Raw genomic sequence first — 23,410 nt, 5'->3', positions numbered from 1 at the left:
TGCTTATGTAATCAACAGGCTCGTACCTACCAGTGTTGATTTTTTAAAAAAATCTATAAGCATGTTTTTATTCATTCTTTATGGTTGATGACAGACACTGCATGAAGTCCTTCATGACCAAATTATTTATAGAACTGCCCCATAGAGAGACACCTGGGTGGCTCAGTTGGTTGAGGTTAAGCTTCTGTCTAGGGTCCTGGGATCCAGCCCTGAATCGGGTTCCCTGCTCAGCAGAGGAGCCTGTTTCCCTCTCTCCCTCTGCCTGCCACTTCCCGTGCTCCTGCTCTCTTTCTGTGAAGTAAATAAAATCTTAAAGAAAAAAGAATGGTCCCATAGAACAAAAGTTATAGGAGATCTACAAAAGCCTTGGATTAGTAAAATGGAAAAAAAAATTTTTAAAGTGGGCTCCATGCCCAGTGCGGGGCTTGAACTCACAACTCTGAGATCAAGAGTCCCGTATTCTGCTAAGCCAGCCAAGCGCCCCTAAAATGGAAAAAAAAAAATTAAAGAGAGAAGGCTCTAATAAAAGGTTGCCAATATTATTATTATTATTTTTAAACATATCATATACCATTGATATTTTAAAATAAAGTACAGGGGATCCCTGGATGGCTCAGCAGTTGAGCATCTGCCTTTGGCCCAGGGCATGGTCCTGGAGTCCCGGGATCTAGTCCACATTGGGCTCCCAGCATGGAGCCTGCTTCTCTCTCTGCCTGTGTCTCTGCCTCTCTCTCTCTCCGTGTTTCTCATGAATAAATAAAATCTTAAAAAATTTGTTTTAATTTTAAAAATAAAATACAGATTAATTTACACCAAATATGAAGGATATAATCCCAGCCTTTAACAATACATGTAGATTTGTGAAAAATCTCATTGTCCTAACTTTTTTCATTTTGCATTAAAATTGCCACTGGTTTGGAGAGATAGGATCAAGCATACTGCCAAAGAACAGTTATCATGCTTATGATGTAGGTTAAGTCCTACTTTGATCATACATACAGTAATGCCTGGCCTGTTTTTTCCCTCAGTCTGTATTGATTTAAAATTTTTTTTGCTTAAGAAAAATAACTGTAAATGTAAACCTATCTTAGTACATTCTGTAATCCTTAGGTAAATTACATTTCTTTATTTCTGTTGGTTCTCTTTTTTTTTTTTTTTTTTCTCTTTTTGGTTTCTTTATTTTAAAAAAAAAACAGCTTTATTGAGATACAATTAACATATAAACGTGTAAGTTTCAGGCTTACAACATGATGATTTGTGTATGTATATTTTGCAAAATGATTACCACAATAAGGTTAGTTTACACATCTGTCACAGAGTTAATTTTTGTGTGTGGTGAAAACATTTAAGATCTACTCTCTCGGGACACCTGGGTGGCTCAGTGGTTGAGGGTCTGCCTTCAGCTGGGGGTGTGATCCCGGGTCTGGGGATCAAGTCCTGCATCAGGCTCTCTGCGAGGAGCCTGCTTCCCCCTTGGCCTGTGTCTCTGCCTCTCTCTCTCTTTTTTTTAAGATTATTTATTTGGGATCCCTGGGTGGCACAGCAGTTTGGCGCCTGCCTTTGGCCCAGGGCGCGATCCTGGAGAACCGGGATCGAATCCCACGTCGGGCTCCCAGTGCGTGGAGCCTGCTTCTCCCTCTGCCTGTGTCTCTGCCTCTCTCTCTCTGTCTCTGTGACTATCATAAATAAATAAAAATTTTTTTAAAGATTATTTATTTATTTATTCATAGAGATGCAGAGAGAGAGAGAGGCAGAGACACAGGCAGAGCTCGGAGAAGGAGGCTCCATGAAGAGAGCCTGATGTGGGATTCCATCCAGGGTCTCCAGGATCAGGCCCTGGGCTGCAGGCGGCGCTAAACCGCTGCGCCACTGGGGCCGCCCTGTCTCTGCCTCTCTATGTCTCTCATGAATAAATAAAATCTTTTTTTTAAAAAAAGATGTACTCTCTCAACGTTTACAAGTATGCAGTACTGTAATATTAACTGTGGTCACTATGCTGTACATTAGATTTGCAGAACTTACTCATCTTGTAGCTGGAAGTTTGTACCCTTTGATCAGCTTCACCAATTTCCCCCACCCCTCAAGACTCTGACAACCACCACATTTAAGTGAGATTATACAGTATTTATCTTTCTCTGACTCATTTTACTTAGCAAAATGCACTGATCCATTTTGTTATGAGACAGGATTTCCTTCTTTTTTATGGTTAAATAATATTTCTCTTTGTGTGTACCCGAAGTAGGATTGCTATGGTGGTTCCATTTTTAAGTTTTTGAGAAACCTCCATACTGTTTTTTCATACTGTTAGTGGCTGCACCAATTTACATTCTTACCAAGAGTACACAAGGATTTCCTTTTCTCCACATCCTCTCCAGACCTTACTATCTCATGTCTTTTTAACAATAGCCATTCTGACAGATGTGAGGGCTATATAATTGTAGTTTTTTCTTTTTTTAAGATTTTGTTTATTATTCATGAGAGATACAGAGAGAGAGGCAGAACAGAGAAGCAGGCCCCATGTGGGGAGCCCAATGTGGGACTCGGTCCCGGAACTCTGGAATCATGCCCTGAGCCAAAGGCAGCCGCTCAACCGCTGAGCCACCGAGGAGTCCCTCATTGTAGTTTTAATTTGCATTTCCTGAACAATTAGTGATGTTGAACACCTTTTCATACACCTGTTGGTCATTTATATACCTTCTTTGGAAAAATGTCTGTTAGGGTCCTGTGCCCATTTTTATTTTATTTTTTTTAAAGATTGATTGATTGATTGATTTATAGACAGAGAGAGAGAGAGAGAGGCAGAGACACAGGCAGAGGGAGAAGCAGACCCCATGCCGGGAGCCTGACGTGGGACTCAATCCCAGGACTCCAGGATCGCCAAAGGCAGGCGCCGAACTGCTGAGCCACCCAGGGATCCCCCCTGTGCCCATTTTTAAATTATGTGTTTTTTGCTATTGTGTGAGTTCCTTATATTTTGGTTATTACCCTTTATCAGATAAATAGTTTGCAAAAATTTTTCTTGTTCTATAGGTTGCCTTTTCATTTTGCTGATCATTCCTTTGCAGTAGAAGCTTGCTTTATTTTATTTTATTTTATTTTATTTTATTTTTGAAGCTTGCTTTATTTTAAAAAGTTTTTTTTAAATAAGTAAGCTTTATGCCTAATGTAGGGCTTGAACTCATGACCCTGAGATCAAGAGTTGTATGCTCTACTGACTGAGCCAGCCAGGTGCCCCTGGAAGCTTTTTAGTTTTATGTAGTCCCACCTATTTTTGTTTTTCCTTTGTTTTGATTTTGAGAGAGAGAGAGAGAGCGAGCATGTGTACCTGAGCAAGGGCGGGGAGGGAGATGTGTGGCAGAATGAGAGGGAAAAGAGAGAATCTTTTTTTTTTTTTTTTTTTTTTGGAAAGAGAGAACCTTAAGCAGATTCCACACCCAGCCTGGGGCCCAGTGCGAGGCTCAGTCTCACAACCCTGAGATCATGACCAGAGTGGAAATCAAGAGTCAAACTTAACTAAGCCACCCAGGTACCCTGATGAGCCCCATGTGTTAATTTTTACCTTCCTTGCTTATGCTTTTGGTGTCCTATCCAAAAAATCATTGCCAAGACCAATATTAAGGAGCATCTTGACTATATTTTCTTGTTGGAGTTTTGTAGTTTTGGGTATTATTTATTTCGGTCTTTAATCTATTTTGAGTTAATTTTCCCCAGCATTGTAAGTTAGAGGTCCAGCTTCTTTTTTTGCATGTGAATATCCAGTTTCCCTGACACCATTTATTAAAGTGACTATCTTATCCCCCTTCGCATATCCTTGAGTCCTTTTCAAGTATTAGTTGAACGTCATATATGCATGTTTATTTCTAGGCACTTGATTCTGTTCCATTGGTATGTGTGTCTGATTTTATGCCAGTGCCATACTGTTTTGATTACTATAACTTAGTAATATGGTTAAATTCAAATCAGGAAAAGTGATGACTCTGGCTTTGTTCTTTCTCAAGATTGCTTTGGCTATTTGGAATCATTTGTAGTTCCATATATATTTTAGGATTATTTTTTCTATTTCTGTGAACGAATGCCATTGGAATTTTGATAGGGATCGTATTCAATCTATAGATCACTTTGGGTAGTATGGACATTTTAACTCTGAAATTCTTACAATTCGTGAACATGGGTTTTCTTTCTGTGTTCTTCATTTTTTTTCATCAGTGTCTTATAGTTTTTAGCCTACAGATCTTTCACCTCCGTGGTTAAATTTATTGCTAAGTATTATTTTTGATGTTGTAAATGGGATTATTTTTCAGTTAGTTTGTTAGTGTATAGAAATGCAATTGATTTTTGTATGTTGATTTTGTAACTACAACTTCAGTGAATTTATTTATTTAGTTCTAACAAGATTAGGGTTACTTTGGAGTTTTTAAGATTTTCTATATGTAAGGTCATGTCATCTGCAAACAGAGACACTTTTACTTCCCTTTGTTTTTTTTTTTTTTTTTTTTTTTTTTTTTTAAATTTTTTATTTATTTATTCATGATAGTCACAGAGAGAGAGAGAGAGAGGCAGAGACACAGGCGGAGGGAGAAGCAGGCTCCATGCACCGGGAGCCCGATGTGGGATTCGATCCCGGGTCTCCAGGATCGCGCCCTGGGCCAAAGGCAGGCGCCAAACCGCTGCGCCACCCAGGGATCCCCTTCCCTTTGTTTTGTATGTCTTTTATTTCTTTTTCTTGCTTAGTTACTCTGGTACTATGCAGAATAGGAGTGGTGAGAGTGGAGGCCCTTGTCTTTTTATTTTAGAGGAAAACCTTTCAACTGTTCATTATTTTTTTTTTCTTTTTATTTTATTTATTTATGATAGGCACACAGTGAGAGAGAGAAAGGCAGAGACACAGGCAGAGGGAGAAGCAGGCTCCATGTACCGGGAGCCCGACGTGGGATTCGATCCCGGGTCTCCAGGATCGCGCCCTGGGCCAAAGGCAGGCGCTTAAACCGCTGCGCCACCCAGGGATCCCATCAACTGTTCATTATTGATTGTGGTATTAGCTGTGGGCTTGTCATATGTGTTCTTCATTATGTTGAAGCATATTCTGTCTGTATCTGATTTGTTGAGTTTTTATCATGAAAGGATGTTGAATTTTGTCCAGTGTTTTTTTCTATATTTGTTGAGGCTAATCATATTTTTATCTTTTTTAAAAAGATTTATTTATTTATTGTAGAGAGAGAGAGAGAGTGAGCAACTAGGGGAAGGGGCAGAGAGAATCCTCAGGCCAACTCCCTGCTGAGTACGGAGCCTGGCACATGGCTTGATCCCAGGACCTTGAGACCATGAGCTGAGCCAAAATCAAGAGTTATCTACCTAACCGACTGAGCCACCCAGGCAACCTGTAATTTTATCTTTCATTCTATTGATGTGGCATATTAATGTGGTATATCACAGTGACTGATGGTATGTTGAATTATCATTGCATCCCAGGGATAAATCCTACTTGATTATGGTATACGATTCTTTTAGTGTGCTGTTGAATTTGGTTTGCAATTATTTTGTTGAATTTTTGTATCTACTCATCAGGGTTATTGGCCTATAGTTTTCTTGTAGTTTGCATATCTGGCTTTGGTAACTGGATAATATAGGCTTCATGAAATAGTTTTGGGAGTGTTTTCTCCTCTTCAGTTTGTTGGGAAGAGTTTGAGAATGATTTGCATTAATTCTTTAAATGCTTCCTGGAGGGATCCCTGGGTGGCTCAGTGGTTTGGCGCCCACCTTTGGTCCAGGGCTCGATCCTGGAGTACCGGGATTGAGTCCCGCTTCGGGTTCCCTGCATGGAGCCTGCTTCTTCCTCTGCCTGTGTCTCTGCCTCTCTCTCTGTCTCTGTGAATAAATAAATAAAACGGTCCCGATGTGGGACTCCATCCAGGGTCTCCAGGATCATGCCCTGGGCTGTAGGCAGCGCTAAACCGCTGCGCCACCGGGGCTGCCCAATAAATAAAAATCTTAAAAAAAAAAATGCTTCCTGGAATTTACCAGTGAAACCATCTGGTTTGGGGCTTTTATTTTGGAGGAGGTTTTTAGTTACCAATTCAGTCTCCTTACTAGTTACTGGTATGTTCAGATTTTCTACTTTTTTATGATTCAGTCGTGGAAATGGTAAAAAAAACTAAACTGATGCACATTAAAATTTTGAGTAGGTTATTTGAGCAAACTGACTCAAATCAGAGTGCCAACCCAGATGATATTTTAGGAGTACTCCACCCACAAGACTAGCAGCAAGGTTTTTATAGATAAGATGTAGAAGAAAAGTAAAGAAATTACTCGATTGGCTATCTTTTTTTTTTTTAAGATTTTATTTATTTATTCATGAGAGATAGAGAGAGAGGCAGAGACACAAGCAAAGAGAGAAGCAGGCTCCATGCTGGGAGCCTGATGCAGGACTTGATTCCGGGTCTCCAGGATCACGCCTTGGCCCTAAGGCAAGTGCTAAACCACTGAACCACCCAGGGAATCCCTAATTGGCTGTCTTTTAAATGGTTGCCTTATTTGAGATCGTTCTTGTGTTTCGATTTTTTTTTTTTCAGATTCCAGTGCTTTGACTCCAGCTTAAAGTTTGGTTTGCCTAGAGAGGCTCCCCAGATTGTAATTTCCATACCAAAGCATTAGAGCCTTGTTTAATTACTTTAGCAGTAGGTTGTCACCTTTCTAGGAATTTACTCATTTCTTTTAGGTAGTCCAGGTTGTCAAGGTATAATTCATAGTAGTCTCATGATACTTTGTATATCTTTGGTATCATTTTTAATGTTTCCTTTTCATTTATAATTTTATTTATTTGAGGGGTGCCTGGGTGGCTCAGCGGTTGAGCATCTGCATTTGGCTCAGGTCATGACCCTGGGATCCTGGGATTGAGTCCTGCATCAGGCTCCCCATGGGGAGCCTGCTTTTCCTTTTATGTCTCTGCCTCTCTCTGTGTGATTACTTATTTATTAGTAAGTATTTTGGTCTTTGTCCACAGTTCTCGGCTCACAACTCCCAAAACTTGGAATTTCCTAAATGATAAGAACAATGGAAACTTCCTTTGTTGGGTGCCTGGGTGGCTGAGTCTGTTAAGGTTCTGCCTTCAGCTCAGGTCATGATCCCAGGATCTTGGGATCAAGCCCCACATTGGGCTTTTTGCTCAGTGGGGAGCATGCTTTTCCCTCTCCCTCTGCCGTTCCCCCTGCTGTGTTCTCACTCTCTGTCAAGTAAATAAATAAAATCTTAAAAAGAGAGAGAGAGAGAGATATTTCTTTTGTTATAGTATTTGATCTTTTGTCCTCAGTTTACAGCCATAAACATAAAATGGCATCTTGTTACTCCTAACAAACCCCTTTCAACCACACCTGAATTTGTGTTAATAAAGTGACTTTTGGAAAGCCTCTAGTGAGCCTCTAAGGATGTAGGCTAGTTGCCAAGGAAACCAACCATGACTAGAGGGTTGGAACTTTCAGTCCCATTCCTCTACTCCCCTAAACCCCACCTATGGGGAGGATGGTCGAGGGGCTGGGAGTTGAATCACTCACGGATGGCCAGTAATTTAAGCAGTCATGCCTATGTAATGAAGCCTCCATAAAACTCAAAATGATGAGGTTCAGAAATCTTCCATGTTGATGGCATCAAATACAAGGAGGGTGGCACACCCCATTTCTTATGGGGAGGGTAGCTCCTGTACTCAGAACCCTTTTGGACCCCATCCTATGTACCTTTTCATCTGACTGTTCATCTGTATCCTTATAATAAATTGGCAAATGCAAGCTAATGTTTCTCTGGGTTCTGTGAGTCTATTGAGCAAATAAATTGAACCTGAGGAGGGGATCATGCAAACTACCAATTTATAGCTAGTTGGTCTAAAGCACAGGTAATAGCCTAGGTTTGCAGTTGGCATCTCAAGTGGGGATTCTTGTGGGACTAAGCCCTCAAGACCTGTAGGATATGATATTGTCTCCTGGTAGTGTCAGAATTGAGTTAAATTTGTAAGATACCCAGTTAGTGTCAGTTTGGGATTGGGGAATTGCTTGATGGTGTTGGAAAACACATGCTGGAATACCATTGTGATCAAGGAAGATACTTAGTAATGTCTATCTTACAGAATTGATTGAGGTTTGTTTTGTGCCCCTAATGTTCTGTCCTGGAGAAATTTTGTTTTCTTTCTTTCCTTGTTTCCTTCTTCCTTCCTTCCTCATTTATTTTGAGAGAGCACATGTACATGAGCACACATGCATGCATGGGGAAGGGGACGAGAGAGGGGGAGAATTTTAAGCAGACTCTGGTGCTAAGGGCAGAGCCCAATGGGGTGAGGGTAGGGGGCTCAATCTCAGGACCCTGAGATCATGATTGAGCTGAAATCAAGTAGTGACTGAGCCACCGTGGTGCCACTTAAACCATATTTGTCTTTTTAAAATATTTTATTTATTTATTCATGAGAGACACAGAGAGGCAGAGACACAGAGGGAGAAGCAGGCTCCCCATGGGGACTCGATCCCAGGACCATGACCTGAGCCAAAGGCAGATGCTCAACCACTGAGCCACCCAGGCGTCCTCATGTTTGTCTTAATACAAACTGCCTTCATTCTTCTATGCTGGCTATCTGGAGTAATAATAGAACTACTACTTGATTCTGAAGGACAATTCTTCAGATATTCAATAGCAACTGTAATGTTCTTCCATTCAAGACTTTGAATATTCCTCTTATTGTTACCATTTTCCCTAAGACTTAGTTTGGAACCTCTCAATATCCTAGAATCCATCTTCTAAATGGTATTTAGTCAGTTTTCTTTCTCAACTGTGACATTAGAGTTCTTGACAACCATTTAATATATACAGTAGGGTAGTTTTATCACTTGATCTAGTCTTTATGCTTCCCATTAATGTATCCTAAGATTATAGTTTTTCTTTTAAAATTTGTTATATAGGGATCCCTGGGTGGCGCAGTGGTTTGGCGCCTGCCTTTGTCCCAGGGCGCGATCCTGGAGACCCGGGATCGAATCCCACGTCGGGCTCCCGGTGCATGGAGCCTGCTTCTCCCTCTGCCTGTGTCTCTGCCTCTCTCTCTCTCTGTGTGTGTGTGACTATCATAAATAAATAAAAAATTTAAAAAAAATAAATAAAATAAAATTTGTTATATAACAAGTCACATAAATGACTCATAATAAACTGAAACTAGGTTTTTGTGAAACTAGGTTTCCTGCTTTGTATTTATGTAAATGGTAATTGCTTAATATAAATGAATGATTTTTTTTAATGAAAGATTTTTTAACTTATCCCTTATGAGTTTCTTCCTGATACTACTATCCTTTAGAAATCATTGAATCCTGAATCTGTTAACAAAGATACTATTTATCCTAATGAGTTTTGTGGTCTCCACCAGTTTAGTAAATATTCTTAATGATTTTATCCACAATGTCTAAAATTAGTATGCAAATTTTGATCAAACATGGGGTTTGACTGAGAGTACGTGTATTTCCTTTACTCTTCAAATAGCACTAAAATTACCATAAAGGAATACAAAGAGGCATTAGACCCCAGTGACAAAAATGAGTGGAAGAATTAGAAACCACCATAGATAGAAAATTTCAACTATTTTTTAGAAAAAAACAAAACACACAGAAGAGTGTTAAATGATTCAGCCAAATGGAGGAAGGTACACCCTGCATTGTCTTCAGGGACAAGCAAATGAATTTACCCAACACAACCTCCCCAGAGACTCAACATGTGGTAGCAAAATATCTCTGAAAAGATAAGGATGAGGGATCCCTGGGTGGCGCAGTGGTTTAGCGCCTGCCTTTGGCCCAGGGCGCGATCCTGGAGACCCAGGATCGAATCCCATGTCGGGCTCCCAGTGCATGGAGCCTGCTTCTCCCTCTGCCTGTCTCTCTCTCTCTCTCTCTCTCTCTCTCTCTCTCTCTCTCACTGTGTGCCTATCATAAATAAATAAAATAAAAAGTTAAAAAAAAAAAAAGATAAGGATGAGACTTGAGATTAAAAGTAGATAATGTTAAAAAAATAGGTAACATTTGAAAATCTTATGAAGTGATTGAATCATACAAACTACCTCTTCCTCCTCTAGGAAACTGGGGATTTTTTTCTCCAAGAAAATGGAAGCTGAGGGTTCTGGATCCAGGAACATCAGATGCATGAAGAGGATAGGGGTTTGGAGCCAAGGAATTAAATGAAAATCTGCATACAGACTGGTGGGTCTTTGAAATAAAAATGAGCTTCCATTTAGCTTCTTAAAGTCATGGATAGGAATGGACAGCCAAGGAATAACAAAACAGTTGAGGAAAGTCTCTAAAATAAGAAGCCAAGAGTGCCTGGGTGGCACAGTCGGTTGAGCAGCCAACTCTTGGTTTTTGGTTCAGATTGTAAACTCAGGGTCGTGAGATCAAGCCCCACATTGGCCTCTATGCTCAGCACAGAGTCTATTTTCGACTCTTCCTCTGCCCCTCCCCGTGCATGTGTGCTCTCTCCCTCAAAATAAATAAGTAAATATTTTAAAATAAAATGAGAAGCCAAACAAATAAGAGAAAAGGCAGAGAGAGCAAGGGTAGAAAACTGGGGTGGAAGGGCAATCTCTAAGAAATGAAATGCTGTGTCTTCAAAAGAACAGGATGTTATTTTGAAAAATCTTTCAACAAATAAAAAACCTTTATAAATAAAATATAATTATACCCCCACCAATAGTGGAAGGATTGTAGGTAAAGTTGAAGCAATATCCTAGGAATTAGAACAAAAAGATTAAATGAGGGAAATAGAAAATAATTTTTTAAAAGATTTTGAGAGAGAAAGAGCATGTGAGAGAGAGAACATATGTGCATGCATTCATGAGGGAGAAGGGCAGAGGGAGAAGCAGGCTCCCCGAAAAGCAGGGAGCCCAGGATCCTGGGATCATGACCTGAGCCAAAGGCAGATGCTTAACTGACTGAGCCACCCAGGTGCCCCCAGAGAAAAATACATTTAAAAAAAATTTATTTATTTATTCAAAGAGACACAGAGAGAGAGAGGCAGAGACACAGGAAGAGAGAGAAGCAGGCTCCATGCAGGGAGCCCGATGTGGGACTCCATCCCATGTCTCCAGGATCACACCCCAGGCTGCAGGCGGCGCGAAACGCTGCACCATGGGGGCTGCCCGAAAAATACATTTTAAAATTAAAGATAGACCAGGAGGTCCAATAATTGACTAATAGAAATCCAAATATTAAAGGATAGAGAAAATAGTGAGAAATGATGCCCAAAAAATCTCCAAAGCATTTTTTTAAAAGATTTTATTTATTTATTCATGAGACACCTAGAGAAAGGCAGAGACACAGGCAGAGAGAGAAGCAGGTTCCCTGCAGAGAGCCCGATGGGGACTGGATCCCCGGACTCCAGGATCATGCCCTGGGCCTAAGGGAGGTGCTCAACCACTGAGCCACCCAGGCGTCCCTCCAAAGCATTTTCCAAGTCAATAGATTTGTAAATTGAAAAAGCTTTAGAAAAAAAAAAAAAAAGAAAAAGCTTTAGAATAGTAAAAAAAGACAAAGACCCAAGAAGCTTGATTATGAAATTTAGTAAACTGGAGATATAGAGACTTTACTAAAAGCATCCAGAAAGAGTAGCTAGAGGTTACATTCAAAGGACCCATAAGAATGGCATTTACATAGTAGTAACATAGGGAGATAGAAACAGGATCAAGCTGTGTCTTCATATGTCTTCATCGGGAAAGATTTCCTACCTATAATTTTATTGCCAGCTAAATTATCAATCAAATGTGAATTTAGAATAAAGATATTTTTTAGACCTGCAAGTGACTCCAAAATTGTAGTTCTCATGAACTCTTTTTTGTTCACAAGTTGCCCTTAAATAGAAAGGGAGAAGAAATCATGTTCAAGAAGTAGGATTCAAAGAGAAGAGCTAAGGATGAGCCCAAGATGACAGCTGTGTAGCCAGTTCAGAGCATCCCCCAACAGAGTGAAGCAGAAGAAAGAACAGTTTGGGGAAGATACAGATGCAGGAAGAAGACAGAATCTGATATATTTGAGCATATGGGAAATATTGATAGACATATAACAGATGTTGGAGCTTTTGAGGGAAAGCTAAAAATACATAGAAAACAAAAAAAAAAATGAGGTAGTCATTGATTTGTAAAGAAGTGCATGATCTTAACTGTTCTACTTGACTGAGTACTGACTAGTATCTCTCCAATCCTTTCATAATTCCTCTTGATTTAAACAAAGACTGATAAAATTACATGGAGTGTGGAGGATGGGGGGTTAGATGCTGAAGCTAAATACTTGTATTTCACAGAAGGGTGTCAGTAAATAATATCTAAATTTGACAAGTCAAGCATATTTAGAAAAAGAAAGGCAAATACCAGAACCTACTAGAAGATTCTGTAGGATGTAGGGATAAGGAGGACTCTGCTGTTTTTCCAAAGCCCTTTGTCTTCATTGTTTTTTTTTTTTTCATTTTTTTATTGTTCTTTTAATATAAAAATTCAGTGAAATTATATAGCATATTGTAGAGACCTCTTTCCAGATATTTATCAGTTAATTAATTCTAGCCAAATATCTAGCTGTATCATGCATTCTTTGTTTAGTTATCTTGTTCATAATAGCACCATTGTCTTACTCATATCATGGCGTAGGAAGTCTAATAGATTTCTTTGGTCTATTAACTTGGTATCACTTTCCCTTAATGACTTTCTTACAAAGTTATTTCTTCACTTCTGCTTTAAAGAGTCTTTGTTTTAATTTAACATTGTTTCTCTTGGTTCCTTTTAAATTTAAATATAGTTTCTGACATGCAGTCAGGATATCTAGGATGCTGTGTACTTTATTTGTTTCTTATGTTACCTAAAACAAGGGAATGCTTTTTCTACAAATAAATACCATGGCTATGTTAAAATACTGCTTTGGAAATATTTCCATAACAGTAAGATGATTTAGAATGTGTGTTTGTGAGTGAATTGTAAAATTACTATCTGACATATGTCTTGGAAAATTCCACAACTTCTGCCAATTTTCAGTTTCTGGCACATTGACTAGAATTTGTAATGAGGAAATCAAACTCTACTTTCCCTTGATTTACCAACCCCTGGGCATTGGAATACAAGATTAGAGGTAAATATTTGCTAATCCTGAGTCAAATCCCGTTATTGCCGGCTGTATCTGCTCTTAGTTTTTTATTTTTTTATTTGTTTTTATTTTTCTTTTTTAAGATATTTATTTATTTATTCATAAGAGACAGAAAGAGAGGCAGAGACACAGGCAGAGGGAGAAGCAGGCCCCATGCAGGGAGCCTGACGTGGGACTTGATCCGGGGTCTCCAGGATCAGGCCCTGGACTGAAGGCAGCACTAAACCGCTGAGCCACCCGGCTGCCCTGCTCTTAGTTTTTTAGTGTTTACAGAGATGAGGTGGTGCTAGGGAAAGTGAAAGAGGAGGGGAGTGAGGGACAAGTAATTATATTGCTACTTTGAGTTTTTAGTTCTTTCCTTTTACTTTATAACCTCAAAAAAAAAAAAAAAAGTTTTCAGTAGGATATGGAAGATTTCCTGGATTGAGCAACATCCAAAATGATTTCCAGTCCTACCCAGTGGGTCATCAAAATTCATGGAGTCCTCAGGGCTCAAAAATGTTGCTTGGGATAGTTAAAACTGAGTAAGTGAAAGTAATAATCAACAGAAAACAGAATAAAGGTGCCTACTTATTTTATACTGAGAGCAATGAATTGTTAGTGGATATAGATTTTGGTTAGTAATTAGGATAGAAATCAGGATAAAAGAAAGCTCAGAATGTTGAGTCAGATATTAAAAGGTATCCAAAGCAGAAAGTTTGACCTATTAAGTAATGTGTCTGTTTTCTAAGTGTATCCCTTCCTTAGTATTTTTAATCTAGGAATTTCTTTCTTATGATAAATTTACTCATGAGATGGTAATGCACTGACAGTTTTCATTTAAAATGCAATTATATTCCTAATAGGGATGAGATGTTAGGCGGAAGGATTGCAAACTTGTTTTATTTTAGGTTTATTTAGCCATACAAAAATGTTTTTCCTCTTAGGTTCTGGAAAGAAAGCCAGTCGGAAAAACATCTGGTGGTAGTTGAATGAAGAAATGGCATAATCAGTAAAAATTACTTATAGGAAAAAAATAGTGAAGAGAAAATTTTATGTAGCTTTAACTCTGGATTTCTTTATGAAAATTCTTTTTTTTAAGGAGAGAAGAGTTCTTTATTATTTTTTAAAATATGTTTATTTTTAAGTAATCTCTGCTCCCAATATGGAGCTTGAACTCGAGTCCAAGATCAGGAGTTGCATGCTCTACTGACTGAACCAGCTTCAAATTTCATCTTTTTAAAACCATTTATTTATTTATTTATTTATTTGAGAGAGAGAGTGAGTGGGAGGGACAGAGAAGATCTGAAGCAGACTCTGTGCTCAGCACAGAGCCTGATGTGGGTCTCAATCCACGACCATAAGATTATAACCTGAGCCAAAACCAAGAGTCAGATGCTCAACAGACAGAGCCACCCAAGCACCCCCTGAAATTTCATTCTTAATCTCTCCCTAAAATTTTCCTCTCACCAAAATATTTGGTCTGTGTTGGACTACCTTTGTATGTCTCAAGTTTTACCCTCATCTATGATCATGAGTTGTAAACATAAAAGAGCCTGTTTTTGTAGCTTTTGCTGTTATCAACCACTCTAAAATTAAAACAATTATTCAGCTTGGCAGGACTTCTGCTGGTTGCTGGAAAAGTTATTTATGAGACTGCAGCTATATGGTGGCTTGACTGGGGCTTGAGTGTCTAAGAGCCTCACAGTCGGACGCCTGGGTATCACTGTCAGCTGGTACTTATTTTTCCACATGGTATATCATCATTTGGAAACCTAGGCTGGACTTTTTCTTACATGGTGGCATGAGTGTTTCAAGACGATAAAGCTTCAGTGTTTTGTAAGGCTTAACCTTGGGAATCAAATAGTGTTACTTCCATCACATTGTTTTGGTAAAATTAAGTCACCATGTCAACTCAGATGCAGAGGGTGGGAAACCAGACTACCTTATGAAGGGAGGTATAGCAAAATCCCATTGCAAAAGGTCATTGCCAGAAGGAGTTAAGATTTATTGAAAGGTGTCATTATGGGCAACCCAGGTAGCTCAGCGGTTTAGTGCCACCTTCGGCCCGGGGTGTGATCCCGGAGACCTGGGATCAAGTCCCATGTTGGGCTCCCTGCTTGGAGCCTACTTCTCCCTCTGCCAGTGTCTCTGCCTCTCTCTCTCTCTCTCTCTCTCTCTCTCTCTCTCTGTCTCATGAATAAATACATAAAATCTTAAAAAAAAAAAAAAAAAAGAAAGAAAGCTGTGATTATGAGTTTCTACCATGGTTTCCACTTTGACTCCAGTGATTCACATTCTTATCACATGCAAAATATCCGCTCCCAGTAGTCCTCATGTGCAGTTCCCCTTGATCCAGATACCTATGAACTAAAAAGAAAAGTTATTTACACCATGCACACAATATACATTGTTGTCACAGGGATAGAATAATGGCAATAGACATTCTCCCTAAAAATAAAAAAATAAAATAATAATAATAATAATAATAATAATAATAATAATAATAGGGAGCTAACAGGAGGCACATAGCAGGTTCCCATCAGTTCTAAAATCTAGATGGGCACATGTCAGGGTCATCTACTCCAGAATCAGGAAATGTGGCTGGACTTGGGCCCAATTCTGCTTCCTGGGAATGGGTCCTGAATCCGTTTTTCTCTGTGATTCTTGGTACCACATTCTGGGCTATTAATGCTGCTTTCTGAGAGGTCTCTCCTTCTACTTAGTAATGTCTTATGAAGCTAAGTATCTTTCTTAGTGTACTTCCTTCCTAGAGAAATTTGGAACCCCAGAGGCCGCTCTTCTTTTTTGAAAAACCTCTGTCCCTTTTAATCCAGCTGGAACATCTTCCTTTAAAATTTCTAGGATTTTTGGGACACCTGGGTGGCTCAGTTGGTTGGGCATCTGACTCTTGGTTTTGGTTGGGTCATGGTCTCAGATCAGTTGTAAGATGGATCCCTGTTTTGGGCGCTACATGCTCAGCGCAGAGTCTGCTTGTCCCTCTCCTTCTCCTCCCCTCACTCATGCACACACTTTCTAAAATAAATAAAATCTTAAAAAAATAAATAATAAAATTTCTAGGATTTTTCTATGAATCTGGTTTGTTATTCTCCATCCCAAAAGCTGTATTATAACTCATTTTAAGACAGGCCTCTCTCTAGTTTGGTTGTGTCAGGCTGTTGTGACATAATTCCCTTAAGTTTCTTAGAGGAATTCTTGTCTAATTGAGAGAGTCAACTAGGCATGGCTTTAAAATTTTCTGAGGTTTCTCAAAGCAACTTAACAGCCACATTATTTTATCTGGTATTTACCCTGTAGGTAGTTCTCATTTTGAGAATCTTACGGCTTGAGAGACAGAAGATGAGAAATAGTTTTATTTTCCAGTATAGTAAGATCTAGGCCCTCTATATGTCTTCTAATTTTTTTTCTTGAAAACTAAACAGTTCTTTCTTTCTTTTTTAAGATTTTATTTATTTATGAGAGACACACACATACAGAGAGAAAGAGACATAGGCAGAGGGAGAAGCAGGCTCCCCATAAGGAGCCTGATGTAGGACTCAATCCCAGGATCCTGGGATCAGGACCTGAGCCAAAGGCAGATGCTCAACCACTGAGCCACCCAGGTGCCCCTAAACAGTTCTTTCTGTAGTGTATTTCTTACCATATTTTATCATAAGCAGCTAAAAGAGACTAATTACCACTTTCAAAGCAGCTAATATAAACACGTTTAAAGACTAAAGGAGCAATGCCTGGATGGCTTGGTTAAGCATCTGACTCTTTGTCTCAGCTCAGGTCTTAATTTTAAGATCATGAGTTGAAGCCCTGTGTTGAGCTCCATACTGGTCTTGGAGCCTACTTTAAAAAAAGATTAGAGGAAATCAGATTTAAGTAATTAAAGGAGAGTATGATGACAGTGACTCAAATAGAGGATGTCAATAAAGAAATAAAAATTATAAAAAAGAATCAAATGGAAATTCTGAAGTTGAAAAGTAGAATAACTGAAAAAATTACTAGTGGAGGAACTCAAAATCAAATTGGAGATCACCACAGAATGAGAATCCATGAATTTAAAGACAGAGCAGTAGAAATGATCCAACTGGGATCCCTGGGTGGCGCAGCAGTTTAGCGCCTGCCTTTGGCCCAAGGTGTGATCCTGGAGACCCCGGATCGAATCCCACATCAGGCTCCCGGTGCATGGATCCTGCTTCTCCCTCTGCCTATGTCTCTGCCTCTCTCTCTCTCTCTGTGTGTGACTATCATAAAAATAAATAAATTAAAAAAAAAAAAAGAAATGATCCAACTTGAAGAAAAGAATGAAACAAAATGAACGGAACCTCAGGAATCATGGGACATCAGCTGTACCAACAATACATAGAGTTGGAGATGGGAGATGAGAGAGTCGGGAAAAGATATTTGAAGAAATAATAGCTGAAAATTTCCCAAATTTGATGAAAAGCATGTATCTACACATCCAAAAATCTGAGTGAGTAGGACTAATACAAAGAAATCTACACCTGGGCACACTTTAATTGAACTGTTTAAATCGAGATACAAAGAAAAAATCTGGGAAGTAAAAATTCATGGTGTATATGAGGGAACAGCAATATGATTAACAGCTGACTTTTCACCAGAAACCATGGAAGCAAGAAAGCAGTTGGTTAACAAGTCAAAGTATAGAGAGTAAAAATTATTAAGAATTTTATATTCAGGGGATCCCTGGGTGGCTCAGCAGTTTAGCGCCTGCCTTTGGCCCAGAGTGCGATCCTGGAGTCCCGAGATCAAGTCCCACATCAGGCTCCCTGCATGGGGCCTGCTTCTCCCTCTGCCTGTGTCTCTGACTCTCTCTCTCTCTGTGCATCTGTCATGAATAAATAAATAAAAATCTTTAAAGAAAAAAAAGAATTTTATATTCAGGGGATCCCCAGATGGCTCAGTAGTTTAACGCCTGCCTTCATGCCTGGGGATTGAGTCCCACATTGGGCTCCCTGCATGGAGCCAGCTTCTCCCTCTGCCTGTGTCTCTGCCTGCCCCCCACCCCATGAATAAATAAATAAAATCTTTTTTTTAAAAAAAGAATTTTATATTTACATCAAAGGACAGTCAAGAAACTGAAAAAACCTGAAGAATGAGAGAAATTATTTGTAAATCATACCTGAGGACAGATATATTTATATCCAGAATATTTAAAGAACCCTTACAAAGCCATTACAATGAAACAACCCAGTTTTTTTACAAAAGTCAAAGGACTTGAACAGACATTTCCTTGAAGATATATGAAAGGCCAACACATATGAAAATATGCTCAAAATCATTAGCCCTAAAAAATCATTAGCCCTTAGAGAAAGGCAAATCAAAACTAATGAAATAGCACTTTATACCCACTAGGATGAGTATAATTAAAAATAGCAAAAATGGGAAAATAAATATTAGCTATGATGTGGAGAAATTTGTGTTTCTCTTAAGTAAACTCCACCCAACGTGGGGCTCAAACTCATGAGCCCGAGATCAAGAGTCACATGCTTCTCACTGATTTTGCCGCCCAAGTGCCCTTGATGTGGAGAAATTGGAAACTTTTACCTTGTTGGTGGCAATGTAAATTGGTGCAGTTAGTTACTGTGGAAAGCTCTTTGGTAGTTCCTTAAAAAGTTAGAAGTACCGTACAATCCAGAAATTCCACTCCTGGATGTTTAGATACCAAAAGAATTGAAAACAAGTATTCAGAGATGCCTGGGTGACTCAGAGGTTGGTCTGCCTTTGGCTCGGGGCGTGATCCTGGGGTTCTGGGATCGAGTTCCACATCAGGCTCCCTGCAGGGAGTCTACTTCTCCCTCTGCCTATGTCTCTGCCTCTCTCTGTCTCTCATGAATAAATAAAATCTTTTTAAAAAATTCATAAAAGTATTTGTGCACAAATAATGTTTATAGAAGCAATATTCACAACGGGCAAATGTAGAAGCAATCCAAGTGTCCATTAACAGATGAATGGATAAACAACATTTGGTAGATCCATACAACAGAAGATTTTTCAGTCAAAATGGAATGGATTACTGACGTATGGTACTATATAGATAAACCTCAAAAATGTTATAAAAAATGAAATAAGCCAAACATAAACGGTCACATTGAATGATTCTGTTTATGTGAAATATCCAGAATAGGGGAACCTGCAGTGACAGAAAGGAGAATAACAGTTGGCTAAATCTGTGAATGGGAGGATATGGGGTGGTACGTCTTGGGAATGATTACTTAATGAGGACTGAGTCTTCTAGAGGAACAAGAACTTTGAAATATATGTGGCAGTTTGCATAACATTGCAAATACTAAATGCCATTGAATTGTACCTTAAAATGGTACATTTTATGTGAATTTTCCTTCAAAAATAATTTAAGTGAATTCTATATCCAGCAAAGCTATTACTGAAAAATACAGGCAAAATAGAGACATTCCCAGAATAGCAAACACAGAGAATTTGTTGTTAGCAGACATGAAATACAGCTTTACATGAAATCCTAAAGGCAGTCCTTCAACCTGAAAGGATACGGTTCCAAATGGTAACTTGAAGGAAGAGCATTGTAAAAGTTAATTACCAGAGTAAATATTGAAGGCTATAAATAAATTTTTCTCTTATATTCAACTGAATTCAAAGACACTTGTGTGACACAATCATAAAACTCTATCATTGGGCTTTTTTTTTTTTTTAAATCATTGGGCTTTTAAGATAAATATATAGTGGGCCCCTGGCCGGCACAGTCAGTTAAGCGTTGGTCTGACTCTTGGTTTTGGCTCAGGTCATGAGATCAAGCTCTGCATCAGGCTCTGAGCTCAGCAGAGTCTGCTGGTTTCTCTTTCCTTTTCCCTCAGCCTCTCCGTGCATGTGTACATGCGTTCTCTCTCTCTCACTCGCTGTCTCTAAAATGACTCTTTAAAAAAAGATAAATATGCAGCATGATAATAGCAAAAAGGAGGAGGAGGGGAATAGATTTCTTTTGGAGCAAAGTTTTTATATGTTACCAGAATTAGTACTAATCTAAAATAGATTGTGATTTTTTTTAAACAAAAAAATTACAGTGATACACTGGAGAATACCAACTTAAAAGAAGATAGTAAAAGAACAAAAGACATGCGACAAGGGACGCATGGGTGGCTCAGCGGTTGAGCATCTGCCTTTGGCTCAGGGCATGATCCTGGAGTCCCAGGATTGGGTCCCACTTCGGGCTCCCTGCATGGAGCCTGCTTCTCCCTCTGCCTATGTCTCTGTATCTCTCATGAATAAATAAATAAAAATCTTAAAAAAAAAAGACATGAGACATACATAAAACAAACAGCAAAATGAGACATATCCCACTAAATAATTACAATAGAATGTGAATGACTTGTATACTTAAAAGGCATAGATTGTCAGACTAGATTTTTTTAAAAAACAAGATTCAACTTTATGCTGTGTAGAAGAGGCACACTTTAAATTCAAAGTCACAGATAGGTTGAACATAAATGAATAGAAGATATACTACATATGTACTAGCCTTGAACCATCTAGAATAAAATTAAGAATTCAGTTTGGGGCACCTAGATAGCTCAGTTAAGTGTCAAACTCTTGGTTTTGGCTCAGGTCATGATCTTAGGGGCGTGGGATTGCACTCAACTGCTTGAGATTCTCTTCCTCTCCCTCTGCCTCTCCCCCTGCTTGTGCTCTCCTTGGTTTGAGCACGCGCTCTCTTTCTCAAATCTTAAAAAATACATTTTGATTCATAGTATTAAAAATAATAAAATACTTGGGGAAAATATAAGACTTATACACTGAAAATTATGAAACATTGCCAAGAGAAATTAAAGAAGACCTAAAAGATAATTAGATATTCCAAGTTCACGGTTTGGAAGACCCAATATTAAGATGGCAGTTTTCTCCAAATTGATCTATGGAATCAATGCAATCTCTCAGAATCTCAGCAGGCTTTCTTTTCTTTTTTTTTTTTTTTAATTTTTTTTTCAATTTTTATTTATGTATTATAGTCACAAAGAGAGAGAGAGAGGCAGAGACACAGGCAGAGGGAGAAGCAGGCTCCATGCACCGGGAGCCCGATGTGGGATTCGATCCCGGGTCTCCAGGATCGCGCCCTGGGCCAAAGGCAGGCGCCAAACCGCTGCGCCACCCAGGGATCCCGCTTTTTTTTCTTTTAAAGATTTTATTTATTTATTCGTGAGAGACAGAGAGAGGCAGAGACACGGGCAGAGGGCAAAGCAGGCTCCATGTAGGGAGCTCGATGTGGGACTCGATCCTGGGTCTCTAGGATCATGCCCTGGGCTGAAGGTGGTGCTAAACCGCCGAGCCACCTGGGCTGCCCCAGCAGGCTTTTTTGTAGAAATTGGCAAGGTGGTTCTAAAATTTATATGGGGGCAGCCCTGGTGGCGCGGCGGTTTAGCGCTGCCTGCAGCCCAGGGTGTGATCCTGGAGACCCAGGATCGAGTCCCACGTTGGGCTCCCTGTGTGGTGCCTGCTTCTCCCTCTGCCTGTGTCTCTGCCTCTCTCTCTCTCTCTCTCTGTGTGTGTGTCTTTGTGAATAAATAAATTAAAATCTTTAAAAAAATAATAAAATTTATATGGAAATGCTGCAAAATGAACACAGAGGAGTTCACTTACTGATTTCAAAATAACATTAAGCTATGGTAATCAAGACAGTTATTGGCATAAAGATAGACCTATGAAGTAATGGAACAGTATTGAGAATCTAAGAATAAATGTTTACATTTGTGGCCAGTTGATTTTTGATAAAGGTTTCAATAACGGCAATTCAGTGGGAAAAGAATAGTCTTTTAAAAAAAAATGGTATTGAAACAATTGGATATCTGCAGGGTAGAAGATGAACTTTGGTCTTTACTTCCAACCATATGTATGAAAAATAACTCAAAATGGATCATATGCTTAAATGTAAGAACTAAAAACTGTAAAACTTCTGGAATGAAACATAGCAGATAAGCTTTATGACCATTGGTTAGGCAGATTCATATACAGGTTTTCCCCTGCTATCTGAAAGTAGAGCATCCCTGTGAAACTTTGTAAGCTGAAATGGTGCAAAGCAAAGAAGTAGTTCTGTTAATCTATATGGAAACTTGAGGTGCACCTACCTGGGTGGCTCAGTTGGTTAAGCGTCTGCCTTTGGCTCAGGTCATGATCCCAGGGTGCTGGTCAGGCTCCCTGCTCAGTGGGGAGTCAGCTTCTCTCTCCCCCTGCTTGTGCTCTTTCTTACTCTGCTTGATCTCTCTATAAGAAGTAATCTTTTTAAAAAAATTTTCTTGAGCGTTCCTAGAACCAAAAAGTAATGTCTCTTCAGCTTTCCTTATACCTTGGGATACATCTTGCTGATAAATCCACAAAATAAATCAAGATAAAGCACAAATGCTCACAGACACAATTAAAAGCTGTGGTAGCTTGATACTGAAATGCTGAGCATGGTTCATGGGAAGGGAGCTTGGTAGTGCTACTCTCACTGCTCTCGGTTTACTCTGCCTCTCTAATGGCTCACTTGTAAAACCCTGAACACTATTTTTGCTTCTTACCTTTTTTCATAAAAGTGAAAATCCTCTTCAGATATCATTTGGTTTTCAGTTAAAAAACAGTACCAGCGTTATTAGGGGATTCCTGGGTGGCTCAGCGGTTTAGCGCCTGCCTTTGGCCCAGGGCGTGATCCTGGAGTCCTGGGATCGAGTGCCGCGTCGGGCTCCCTGCACGGAGCCTACATCTCCCTCTGCCTGTGTCTCTGCCTCTCTCTCTGTGTCTCTCATGAATAAATAAATAAAATCTTTGAAAAAAAAAAAAAGGAAAGTGGCATAACACAGACTTTCAAAAAGTAGGGATTACGTGTATGTAACATCAAAAGCATGATTGATTTTTTTAAAGGTGAATTGAACTTTATCAAAACTAAAAAAATATATATCCTTGAATATATATAGAGTCCTTGAATATATAAAGAGTCCTTGAATATATAAAGAACTGCTATATCTCAATGGTAAGAAGACAACCCACATAAATGGACAAGTGATTTGAATACGTATTTCACCAAAGAAGTCATTTGACTAACATTAAAAGGTGCTCATTAACATTAGTAATTACAGAAAAGCAAATTGAAACCATGGTATACCAATTGGCCAAAGTTAAACAGCTAGACAACAACAAGTGATGGTAAAATATGGACACACTGGAACTCTCATACATTGCTGGTGGGAATGTAAAATGGAAAACAATTTATTGGTTTCTTTAAAAGTTTAAAATAAACTGAGGTGCTTGACTGGCCCAGTTGG

At 39.1% G+C, this 23,410-nt stretch overlaps 1 protein-coding gene across 3 annotated transcripts in view; it reads left to right on the top strand.

Moving 5' to 3' along the window:
* The window catches only part of FBXL20 (F-box and leucine rich repeat protein 20), a 103,861-nt gene that overhangs the window by 27,805 nt on the left and 52,646 nt on the right, over nucleotides 1-23,410 (top strand). Inside the window, exon 2 of one of the 3 annotated variants that reach the window (XM_041724967.1) lies at nucleotides 10,091-10,214. The exons of the other annotated variants lie outside the window; for them this stretch is intronic. The gene's annotated coding sequence lies outside the window, so the exon portion shown is untranslated. The remainder of the gene's footprint in view (nucleotides 1-10,090; nucleotides 10,215-23,410) is intronic. 3 annotated transcript variants of the gene reach the window in all.

The sequence above is a fragment of the Vulpes lagopus genome, chromosome 12 (assembly GCF_018345385.1).
Source record: "Vulpes lagopus strain Blue_001 chromosome 12, ASM1834538v1, whole genome shotgun sequence".
Taxonomy (NCBI): Eukaryota; Metazoa; Chordata; class Mammalia; order Carnivora; family Canidae; genus Vulpes; species Vulpes lagopus.
This window is presented reverse-complemented; position numbering and strand designations above follow the sequence as displayed.